Here is a 13,635-nt window from a genome sequence, read left to right as displayed (position 1 = left end):
ATGAGAAGTCCTAGCTTTCCTCCATAACAATTCTGCTATAACACAGAATATTTTGGAAGATATTGATGCATTATGTTGCATTATTGATAGAGAATCAGTGTCGTAGAATATTATAATTTGAAGGATTGAAAGAGTCTGCTGCTACACAGACTATTCTAGGTGCCCATCAAAGGTGCAAACTTGAGCTAGATTGCCTGCACTGCACTTTAGACTTTTGCTTTGCAATTTTGTCCACCTCAAGGGATACAAAATGGCACTGTTTCGTAACTGACCCCATGGCTATCATTTAGTTGTCTATATGATCGGGAAGAGCGCTTGATAAGCACTCTACCTGATCACTCTGGAAATGGTCCAGGCATCTGCCAGTAACTGGGCTTCCTTGACCCCTGGGGCCCCCAAATGTGAGTTTGCCCAGTCCTCCCCCCTTTTGGGTAGTTTTGATGATTGCCATATTTTTCACCTTCTGGTAGTCCTCTAACTCATTGTCCTTCTCCCCCCCCCCCCATCTACTTATCTCCTACTGTTTCGGTTCTGTAGATGCCTTCTAGTAGGTGTAATACATGCTCATCATTATGTGAAGATGTGACAAGCTGTGCTATGTCTATCTTATTCCACCAATGGCACTACATTTTAGTTACAAGTTCTTAGTTACAAGTTCCATTTCATAACAGTAATGGGAGTACAGACAAAGCTGCCACCAATGTTCTATTCCTACAAAAGTGGTCTGTTGTATCAGTCTTCTATAACTTGCATTTTAAAATGTTGCAGTATTAGGCTTTCCTCTATATACACCACAATGTTCATAATTCACTCATTCAACTATTTTAACTGTGCCAAGTTACATGACCACAACGAAAGCCAAATTTCCTGGATTCCATATAAAATAAAGATAATATACTTGCTGATTTTTACAAAAGCACATTTGGGAATAAGGAACTATTGAAAACATTTGAAATGACCCTTTCAATTTATTACAATTTCTTGTTTGATACTGTTTTGCCTTTGTTCTTTTTTTTTTCCGAGCCCAATAAATGAATACATCTCTCATTCTTGTCATCAACTTCTAAAATGTTGTTTTCACCCACCCATAAAATTATAACCAAACTAAGACGTAAACTGGCAGCGTAGGGGGAAGATTTCTGCCAGGAAATGAAAAAATATGGAGTTTTCCATCCAGAGCAGAATACTGAAATTGTCTTTTAGCTTTGGGATTCAAATGGATTAACTTCAAAATGGAGATTATTTTAAAAGTTTCTGAAAGAAACCCAATAATGACTTTAAAGTGAAACACCTAATCAGTGGAGTGTTTTAATAGTTGCCTAGGCCTGAGAAGTCTGCACCTGCGGACAGGTGTGCCCAGCATCAAAAAGGAATTTTGAATGATCTCTAACCCTTTAAGTTATTACTAAAATACTTCAGTAGCTAAAGGGATGACTTGTGGTAACATTCAGGGGCATAGCTATGGCATGGCATGTGCCTTGGTTCCTGGGTACAAGGGAGATGCCAACAAGCCCCCAGGTACAACCACAATCTGCAGAATGAAGATGTGCTGAGCTGCTGTACCAGGCACAGCCTTAGGTATGCATGAGGGGCTATAGCGCTCACTAGAGCTCTTCTTACACTTTGTTCTGCTGAATGGTCGGGGCCCACATAGTTCACACACTGATAGCCTATCCTACTAATAGGTCATTAATATGTTCTTCTGAAAAACCCCTTTAAAAGGGTTATCCCACCAAAACTACTTATTACCTGTTAACAGAATTGATGCCTCTCGTGTTTAACCCTGGTTGCCTATATGTGCCAACTACAGCGTTGGATGAAGGAGGAGGAGAGCAGGGAACAGTGGGAAGTGGAGTCTGCAGAGCGTTAGGAGAAGAGCATGCATGCCAGGCAAAGGCTCTTCAGCCCAGGCAGGGCTCCTGTGGAACGACGCAGACGGCGTGATGATCATGTCATTGCGAAGCCTGTATCTTGAGAGAAGGCCCTCAACGGTGGGTCAGGAAGTCTGTGGCTTCCGTGCACCCACCAGTGCATATCTGGAAAGATGCACCAAATTTATCATACAGCGTGCGTCATTAGGATTAATTTCTGGATTAATCTGGATGTCTGGTCTAGTACCTGTCTGACTTTAAGACAGTATTAATAAGTCTTACCATCAAGCCTATCTCTTACTTTTATAGAGGACATGTCACCTCTCCGGACATGTCTGTTTTAGTAAATATTTGTATTCCCTATGAAATAACAATTCTGTTTCATCTTTTCTTAGAACTTTGCATTGTTACATTCCTTTCTTTTTCCTCCTATGAATTTAGCAGTACATTGACAACTGGGCGTTTCCAATTAGTTTTGACAGTGTCAGACTGTGCAGGGAAAAACCCTTTTGACAAGGGGAATGGTAACACCTAATTGTCAATTTATTCATAAATATTCAGGAGGGATAACTGAGGAACCGCACAATGTAGTTATGAGGAAAAAAAATGCTCCAGAACTGTTATTTCATTGGGGAATAAAGGTATTTAGTAAACTAGACATGACAGGAGTAGTGACAGTTGCACTTTAATAAAAAAGAAAAGCAAACAAAATATGTAAATGAAAACCATTGCAAATTAGACAAACTTTTGGAAGGTCACACAGTGTTAAAAGTACGATTTAAACAAGGCAAATGCACTAGTCCTCGAAAAAGTATTTCTCAAGAGCGTTAAGATAAACAAACAAGAGCAGAAATGGAAAAGAAAGCAGTAGCATTTCAGTTTTGGACATAAAAGTCAAGCTGGTTTACTTTGCAGATAAAGTATGACTTTTTGAAGTCTTCATATAAATTTTTGGCAAAAATAAAATGCAGTATACACATTTCTAATCTTCTCTGTAAATTATACATTACTTTCCAAGTTAAAGTGCTTTTTCAAAGAAGAAAAGAAAATTTGCAAGAAACAAAATTAGTGAAATGAGTGCAATCTTCAGTCCACATGACCATGGAAATCTGGAAATTATGTAATATTTATCCGCTTTCTTTTTCATTGTGTACTGTATTTACCGGTAATAGTCTTATGGGCTTCTCTTAGGTTTTTATTAGTAATAAAAAGGAATCATTGTTCTTTTACATTGTAATATGAGTCCAGTACTAATTCAGCCCTTATCTCCATAGACCATGGCTGTGCAGTCCAGGATCAGCAATATGCAGGGCTGCACCTAGGCGTTCTTCTGCCCAAGACAAACAGTTAAAATGGCACCTCCATCTGCATTATAGGGGCTTAAAGGCAACTACAGAGAGCAAAAACCAATATAACTTTTATGTTCACACATTGTGGAAATCTCTTTAATAAAAGTGTATAGAATTTATAAAAATACAGATCACCTGATGTGTAAATTATGCAGTGTATTACCTGCAGATGAATGACACACCTACCTACCCGTACTCACTATATTACACCCATCCATTCTATACCTATCTAACTGCACTCACTATAATACACTAATCCATTATACACCTCCCTACCCGCACTCACTATATTACACTCATCCATTATATACCTCCTACCCGCACTCACTATATTACACTCATCCATTATATACCTACCCGCACTCACTATATTACACTTATCTATTGTATACCTACCTAACCACACTCACTATAATACACTCATCCATTATACACCTACCTACCCGCACTCACTATATTACACTCATCCATTCTATACCTATCTAACTGCACTCACTATAATACACTAATCCATTATACACCTCCCTACCCGCACTCACTATATTACACTCATCCATTATATACCTCCTTCCCGCACTCACTATATTACACTCATCCATTATATACCTACCCGCACTCACTATATTACACTTATCTATTATATACCTCCCTACCCACACTCACTATATTACACTCATCCATTGTATACCTACCTAACAACACTCACTATAATACACTCATCCATTATACACCTCCCTACCCACACTCACTATATTACACTCATCCATTATATACCTACCCGCACTCACTATATTACACTTATCTATTATATACCTCCCTACCCGCACTCACTATATTACACTCATGCATTGTATACCTACCTAACCACACTCACTATAATACACTCATCCATTATACACCTCCCTACCCACACTCACTATATTTCACTCATCCATTATATACCTCCCTACCCGCACTCACTATATTACACTCGTCCATTATATACCTACCCGCACTCACTATATTACACTTATCTATTGTATACCTACCTAACCGCACTCACTATAATACACGCATCCATTATATACCTACATACTCGCACTCACTATAGTACACTCATCCATTATATACCTAACTACTTGCACTCATTATACTACACTCATCCATTATATACATTATATACCTACCCGCATTTACTATATTACACTCATCATTTATATACCTACCTACCTACAATCACTATATTACACTTATCTAATATATACCTAACTACCCACACTCACTATATTACACTCATCCATTATATACCTATCTACCTGCATTCACTATATTACACTCATCCATTATATCCAGGGGTGGGATTAAAATTTTTGACAACAGGTTCCCTGTTTTGCTGACAAAGGCATACGCGCTGGGGGGTGTTGTGGTGTTCTGCGGTGTATCGCACCATGGAGAATGATTCTAATAATAAAATAAAACATTTACGATATTTCAAATACGCCCTATATTAAAGTGGACTCTAAATAAAGAAATTACCTGTCCAGAATGTTTTAGTGTGGATTTCCACACTATGTATATAATTCCATAAGAATACATACCTACCTACCCACATATTATATGACACTCACCCATTACATGTAGACCTATATGCTCTCATTCAATATTCTTAGCGTGCTCAGCCCATTTAGTTACACTGTGCACTGTGAGAATGGTGGAGGACAGTGCGGAGTGTGCAGTAAGCCGCAACAAATCTCCTGGCTAATGCACAGATACGGTGCCAGGACCAAGCTCAATACATAAATACAGCACCAGAACCAATCTCAGTAGATATATACAGCACCAGTAACAAGCTCATTACATAAATACAACATCAGAACCAAGTTCTGTACATATATACAACACCAGAACGAAGCTCAGTACATGTATACATCACCAGAACCAAGCTCATACATATATACAACACCAGAACCAAGTTCAGTACATACATACAGCACCAGACCAATGCTTAGTTCATATATACTGCACCAGAACAAAGCTCAGTACATAAATACAGCACCCGAACTAGGCTCAGTACATATATACCGCCCCAGAACAAAGCTCAGTACATATATACAGTACCATAAGCAAGCTCAGTACATATATACAGCACCAGAACAAGGCTCTTACATATATACAACACCAGAACCAAGCTCAGTGTCACGGTCACAGGGTATGTGGACCCACTAGGCCGCTCCGCCGTAGCGGAGAGGCAGCTGACCAGGTCACAGTCTATACAAAAGTCTATAGCAGTTCGTAACACTCGGGTACCTAAACTAGTCCAGACAGTGGCTGTGGCTTCAGCATGGATGGAGGTCGGTGCAGCAGGTTGCGCCAGACGTGGCGGACAGTACAAGATGTGGCAGAAGACACTGGACGTGGCAGAAGACACTGGACATGGCAGAAGACACTGGGCGTGGCAGAAAACACTGGACGTGGCAAACGACACCAGGTGCAGTAGGACACGACTCCAACACTAGTAGGCACAGGAACAAGAACACAGCACGGGATACAGGAACAGGTAACAGGGCACGGGTAACAACTGGAACGGGAAACACTAAGGGACCATTTGCAAGACAGACTTGGGATATACTAACAACGTTCAGGCAAGGATCAGAAGGGCGGGGCCTTCTTATAGTCCTGGAAATCATGTGAGTTGATTATGATGATTGTTTTCATGTGTGTGCGCTTGGTCCTTTAAGAGCGGGCTCGAGTGTGCGTGCGCACCCTACGGGACACAGCTGACCGGAACAGAAGTGAGTGCTGGCGTGTCCTAGGAAGGAGATGGGGACCAGCGCTCACAGATCCATGGCTGTGGGCGTACATGTTTACAACACCAGAACCAAGATCATACATATATACAACACCAGAACCAAGTTCAGTACATATATAAAGCACCAGAAAAAAGCCCAGTGCATATATACTGCACCAGAATAAAGCTCAGTACATAAATACAGCATCAGAACTAAGCTCAGTACATATATACAGCACTAGAACAAAGCTCAATACATATAGACAGTACCAGAACCAAGCTCAGTACATAAATACAACACCAGAACCCACACGTTATATGACACTCACACAATACATATAGACCTATATGCTCTCATTCAATATCCTTAGCGTGCTCAGCCCATTTAGTTACACTGTGCACTGTGAGAATGGTGGACGACAGTGCGACGTGCACAGTACTCTGCGACAAATCTCCTGGCTAATGCACAGATACGGTGCAGGACCAAGCTCAGTACATAAATACAGCACCAGAACAAAGCTCAGTACATATATACAACATCAGTAACAGGCTCATTACATAAATACAACACCAGAACCAAGCTCAGTACATATATACAACACCAGAACCAAGCCCAGTACATATATACAGCACCAGAACAAAGCTGAGTACATATATACTGCACCAGAACAAAACTCAGTACATATATACTGCACCAGAACCAAGCTCAGTATATATATACAACACCACCACAACAAAGCTAAGTACATAAATACTGCACCAGAACCAAGCTCAGCATATAAATACAGCTCCAGAACCAAGCTCAGTAAACATATACATCACCAGAAGAAAGCTCAGTACATATATACAACACCAGAACCAAGCTCAGTACATATATACAACACCAGAACCAAGCTCAGTACATGTATACAACACCAGAACCAAGCTCATACATATATATAGCACCAGACCAAAGCCCAGTTCATATATACTGCACCAGAACAAAGCTCAGTACATAAAGACAGCACCAGAACAAAGCTCAGTACATAAATACAGCACAAGCACAAATCCAGCTCAGACGGAGATTATTTGCAAATTGATTTTAATCCCTGCCATATAACTTTTTATGGCATCCAACTACAGCTTCCAGTATAGCCAGAATGAGGGTAAGGATATATATATGGGAGCTGCTGTTTCACATAAAAGAAGGATACACCATCATCAGATCATTCACAGGGAGAATAAACATTTACATTTAGTGACTTACCGGTGAAATAATGGTATCATACACTGTGCGCCTGAAAATAATAGTACCTTATACTGTATACATAAATATAATTATGTCAAACCCTGTAAAGTAATGCACAGCACACACACCGTGCCCCCTGTAGATAGTGCCCCTCATAGATCCCCCTGTAGATAGTGCCCCACATAGAGCCCTCTGTAGATAGTACCCCTCATAGAGCCCTCTGTAGATAGTGCTCCCCGTAGAGCCCTCTGTAGATAGGTCTCCCCATAGAGCCTCTGTAGATAGTGCTCCGCATAGAGCCCTCTGTATATAGTGCTCCGCATAGAGCCCTCTGTAGATAATAGCAATCCCTGTAGATAGTACCCCCTGTAGCGTTCCCTGTAGATAGTGCCCTCTGTAACGTCCTCCGTAGATAGGGCCCCCTGTAGTATCCCCTGTAAATAGGGCTCCCTGTAGCGTTCCCTACAGACATGGCCCCCTGTAAAGTTCTTTGTAGATAGTGCCCCCTGTGGCGTTCCCTTTAGTGCTCCCTGTAGCATTCCCTGTAGATAGTGCTCCCTGTAGCGTTCCCTGTATGTATGAAGCCTACATAGAGCGTCTGGAAGACGCCGAAACACATCATACACCACCAGATCTACTTACAGTGCGATTGTGATAAAGGCCTGGGATAGGCCGAAACGTCTATTACATCGGAAGCCTTTTCCCATTATTGATTATACCAAGATAATATATCATTTGATTTATGAGAAAGAGAGAAAAATTAATAAAAAATGAAAATTCTTTTGAAAACCTTCCATCAAGGAGAGATTTTCTTCGATTATATTTACATATTTGAGTGCTTAGGTTATTTTCTTCTGATCACAGTAAAAAAACAACATTATGTGCTTACCTGTCCTATTCCTGCGCCGTCCTCCAGCAACACCAGTCCTCTTCCAGTGGCGCAATGACATCACTAAAGCGCCAAATGGAGAGGCGTCATGTGCCAGTGCTAGGCAACTGAATTGTATCCGCGTCCTAAGGACGTGGATACAGTTGAGTGCAGGGGACCGGTTCCGGTTTCCCGCTTCACCCCGGAGAACCAGCTGTAATTTTAACAACCGGTTCAGGAGAACCGGGGCGAACCGGCCGAATCGCACTCCTGATTATATACCTACCTACTCACACTCACTATATTACACTCATTCATTATATACCTACCTACCGGACTCACTATAATACACTCATCCATTATATACCTAACTACCTGCACTCATTATATTACACTCATCCAATATATACCTACCTACACCAGCGGTCAGGTCACTCACGGGGGTGGATGGTGGTGTGCTTCACCAGCGTTCCTCAGACTGCCGCTCGCGCTCTCCTTCTCCTTCTCAAAGCATGAAGTGCATGTAACGAGGAGATTTTTTGCTGTAGGTGGTGCCACACAGCCCCCTGTAGGTAGCTCCACAGAGCCACCTTCTAGGTAATGCCACACAGCCACCTTGTAGATAGCACCCCCCCCCCTCCGTAGAGGGCAGCAGGAGTGTTTTGTTTTTTTCTAAAAAAATAATAAACTGCGACCTGATCAATAATAGTGGAAATGGGCCCCAGTGTTCATGTGGGGGGCAGGGAATGTTAATGAGGCAGCACTGAGTATTTATTTTAGGGTAAGTTCACAGATAGCGTAAACACTGCTGATTTTCCGCAACGGATGTCATTGCAAAAAAGTCCCTGGGTAATATAGTAGCAGCAAAGTGGATGAGATTTGAATAAATCTCATACACGCTGCATAAAAAACTCACCGAAAAAACATTCATAAATTGACCTGCGGTGCGTTTTTTTAATCTGCAGGATGTCAATTTATGCTGTGGGATCGCTGGTTTCCGGTTGCAGGTTTTACCCCTTGAATTCATTGGGGAGGTAAAAGTTGCGGCGTCGGGGAGTGTCAGCACCCAAAAATTATAGCACTATATTACACACATCCATTATATACCTACCTACTCACACTCACTATATTACACTTATCCATATTCTACCTATCCGCTCTCATTATATTCCACTCATACAATATATTCCTATCTATACGCACTTACTATATTACGCTCATCCATTATATACCTACCTACTCGCACTCACTATACTACACTGATCCATTATATACATTATATACTTACCTACCCACACTCAATATATTGTACTTATCCATTATATACCTAATACTCGCACTCACTATATTATACTCATCCATTATATACCTACCTACCCGTACTCACTATATTACACTCCCGACCATGACTTATCTCTGCAGAGTTTGCTGTGCATATGTTGTTGGCTCCTCATCAAATATGCGCTTTCTAGCAACACAAACTTCTCATACTGTTGCCACTTTAACATATCGCTGCCTTAAATAGAGCTAGCCTGCTGCCTCCCAATACCAAGACTGCCCCTGCACCAGTATTGTGCTTGCCTATACCTCTAGTACTGTCATGCTTCTGCTGCTACAATACCACTTGTACATTTTTAAATAGTATTCCCATTATTTCCCTTTAAAAATAACAGTGCCACACAGATAGGGCTCCCAAAAATAAATATTAGTGCCACATATACAGTAGTGTCCCCTAAAATACTGCTACACGTAGTGCCCCAATAATAGTGATACACATAGTACCATCTAAAATAGGTGGCCTCCAAAAATAGTTCCATACAGTGCCTCTCAAAAGAACACTATACAAGTGCCCCTGAGCCTCACCTGTCCCCTTTTCCATGAGGCATGATAATGTCATCACACTGGTTTGTGTAAAAAAAAAAAAAAAGGCTGCAGTGGTAGAATGATGGGTCAGGAAACCTAGGACTCCCTTGTACCGACTGATGCAACTTTGTTTATTCAATTGTATCCGCATCCCGAAGGCACAGACAGAATTTAACCCAATCGGATTTGGATCCTGCTTCTGCGATCCGACTGCTTTTTTAACAACCTGTTTGGCTGAATATTACTCCAGCAGTGCCAGCACACAGGGATGTAACTACAAAGTGGTGGTACCATACACACTTTTAGGCCGGATTTACACGCGCGTGTGCGTTTTGCGCGCGCAAAAAACGCTGCGTTTTGCGCGCGCAAAAGGCATTTAACAGCTCCGTGTGTCATCCGTGTATGATGCGCGGCTGCGTGATTTTCACGCAGCCGCCATCATAGAGATGAGGCTAGTCGACGTCAGTCACTGTCCAAGGTGCTGAAAGAGCTAACTGATCGGCAGTAACTCTTTCAGCACCCTCGACAGTGAATGCCGATCACAATATACACCAACCTGTGAATAAAAAAAGACGTTCAAACTTACCATGAACTGCCTGCTTCCTCCAGTCCGGTCTCCCGGCCGTTGCCTTGGTGACGCGTCCCTCTCTTGTCATCCGGCCCCACCTCCCAGGATGACGCGGCAGGCCATGAGACCGCTGCAGCCTGTGATTGGCTGCAGCCTGTGCTTGGCCTGTGATTGGCTGCAGCTGTCACTTGGCCTGAATAGTCATCCCGGGAGGTCGGACTGGAGGAAGGAGCCGGGACTTATCGGTAAGTCCGAACTTCTGTTTTTTTTTACACGTATATGTATATTGTGATCGAAAGTCACTGTCCATGGTGCTGAAACAGTTTAAGTCTTTGAGCACCGTGGGCAGTGACTGTCTCCTGACGTCGCGTACCCGAACATTTTTTGCCGGGTTCGGTCAAAACGAGTTCGGCCGAACCCGGTGAAGTTCGGTGCGCTCATCTCTAATTTGACACTCCGTTTGGATGTTTGTAAACAGAAAAGCACGTGGTGCTTTTCTGTTTACATTCATCCTTTTGACAGCTCTTGCGTGATTTTCGCGCATGCAACGCAGTAGCGTCCGTGTGGCATGCATTGTTTTCACGCACCCATTGACTTCAATGGGTGCGTGTTGCGTGAAAAACGCACGATTATAGAACATGTCGTGAGTTTTACGCAACGCACTCACGCTGCGCAAAATTCACGCATCGTCTAAACTGCCCCATAGAGTAATATAGGTGCGTACGACACGCGTGAAAAGCACGCGCGTCGCACGCGCGTATATTACGCTCGTGTAAATGAGGCCTTAAACACATAACTGAAAAGTTCTGGTAACGCACGCATGCATGCACGCACGCACGCACGCACACGCACACGCACTCACACACACACACACACACACACACACACACACACTATCAACCATAAAACTAGACAGGGCAAGATGGGGGCATGGGAGGCATCAAACCCCAGACTAGAGCCCTAAATAAATTCAGACCCAAAATTAATTCGGACTAGAATACGAAAATAATTTGTTCCCCAGACCAGACCCCTTCATTTATAAAGACCCAAGACCAGACATAAATTTAGACCCAAAACCAGACCCCAAAATTATTTTAGACTTCAGACCAGACCATTAATAAAATCACAAAATAGACACCTAAATACAGTGCAGACCCCCTAAATTAATCATACACCTGGTCAGACCCCAAAATTCACACATACTCATACATATTACAGACACACAAATACTACATATTCACTAGATATACTCACACATTACTTACAGGCCTACTCTGCTGCGGTGCTTGGATACAGGACATTGGTCATGTGATCATGATGTCATAAAAGGTCCTGCACCTTACAAATTGCGATTTTGCTGCAATTCACAGAACCGCATCAGAAATAACGTGATTCTGTACCAAATTTGTGGCATTTTTGCCACAAATTTTGCACAGATTTCAACAAAACCATAACATGTCAAAATATGCAGGGGACTGCATGTTTTTCTCAAGCTGCTGCCCCCTGCAGCCAGAAAGATCGCTTCCTGAAGAGAGTTGCTTACCTTGTCTCATGGACGGAGCAGCTCTGGGTATATGTACACTCACTTTGCTATTATGCCATTGCACAACAGTGGTTAGAAGGAGTTTCAATGGAGCGGTTATTGAGCATGCACGGTGCCGCTCCATTCAAAAACTATGGGCCTAACATAAATGACCGAGCATAAAGACACATTTTTACATTTATGTGCAGCTTAAAGTGAATGTCCATTTTTAACCCTGTGTAATTTTTTAGATCCAAAATTCTGTACTAATTATTTTCGTAATTTATTTTTATAGTGTTCCATAATTCTGATACAAAGCGCAAAATCTCTGCATAGACATATAACTTAATGATAACATTCTGGCTGTTAGTATTTGACACTAGAGGGAGCTTAGGACCTTGCTGCACACCGCTCAAGTTCTCCCTAGTGGTGGCTGCAGACAGACATAATTTTATTTATTTCGATGTATGCTAGGGATTTGAAGCTCTGCATCAGATAAATAGAGCTCTGACCACTAAAAAATATTTATTAAGAAATTAGTCATTACAAAATTTTAAAGATATTTAGATTAAAAAAAACACAAAAAAAAAGATGATCAATGCTGGACGTTCACTTTAATGTCCTTTTGCTGTTTTTACACATCCAAAGGCAGCAATTTGATTTGCTACAGTTATAATTATATCAAACACCTCATTCATCACTCCAGATTCAAATAAAAATTCAATAATAATCATATATAATAACAATAAAATAATAATCATTTTAATAAGAAATTGCATGTTATTATATCCTACAATTATGTAGGATTTATATTTTATGTTTTCTTTATGACGCTTTACGTTACTTCTTTATTGATATTTCTACTTTCTAGACTATTGCAATATTTTTTTTGTACATGGGAAAGCACTCACATTAGTGGGAAGCGACATATTCACTTTTACAAAAATGCTTCATATAATTGCAAAATTATTATGTATTTCTTAAGATTTTCTCATCATCGTGCAACTAAGACTTAAAAGATTTTGAAAAATCTTCATACATTAGGACGTGGGTTTCTTCTGAAATATTTACTTCACTTTTGTACTAATCAACCAATCTCCTGTCGTTTCTACAATCATACTTCCCACATCACATGCAATCTGTACCAAACTTAGTTGCTTATCAGTGAATCTGTAGCCATCTGGAATTTATCAGCTGGGCACATAACCCTTCTGACCCTACAAAAATCTGTCCTTAGTTTTTTTTCTAGGCCTAGCGTAGCGTGGGTATGTCTCAGAAGCACTTCTGTCTGAGGATAAAAGATTTTTGTCCTAAGAACTTGTTAAGAGACTTGACAGCACTGGGGAGGGGAGAGTAAATGACATGTGGGAAACTAGGGATTTTATTATGTTATCAGAACAATTATTTAGTGATTTCTGCAAATTTTGTCGGCAGTTTTTACAAGGGGTGACCGTAAACGAACAACTTGTTTTTTCCTGTTCCGCCCTGCACATTTTTACCTTGCTAGGGCCTCTTCTTTAACTTACTCAAGACTTTCCCTGATCTATTCCTGTGTAGGCAACTGATTGTATTCAGCTCTTCACAATGTTAATAAGCATG

The sequence above is a fragment of the Rhinoderma darwinii genome, chromosome 1 (genome assembly GCF_050947455.1).
Source record: "Rhinoderma darwinii isolate aRhiDar2 chromosome 1, aRhiDar2.hap1, whole genome shotgun sequence".
Classification (NCBI taxonomy): domain Eukaryota; kingdom Metazoa; phylum Chordata; class Amphibia; order Anura; family Rhinodermatidae; genus Rhinoderma; species Rhinoderma darwinii.
The sequence above is the reverse complement of the archived record's forward strand: the minus strand, read 5'-3'. Positions refer to the sequence as shown.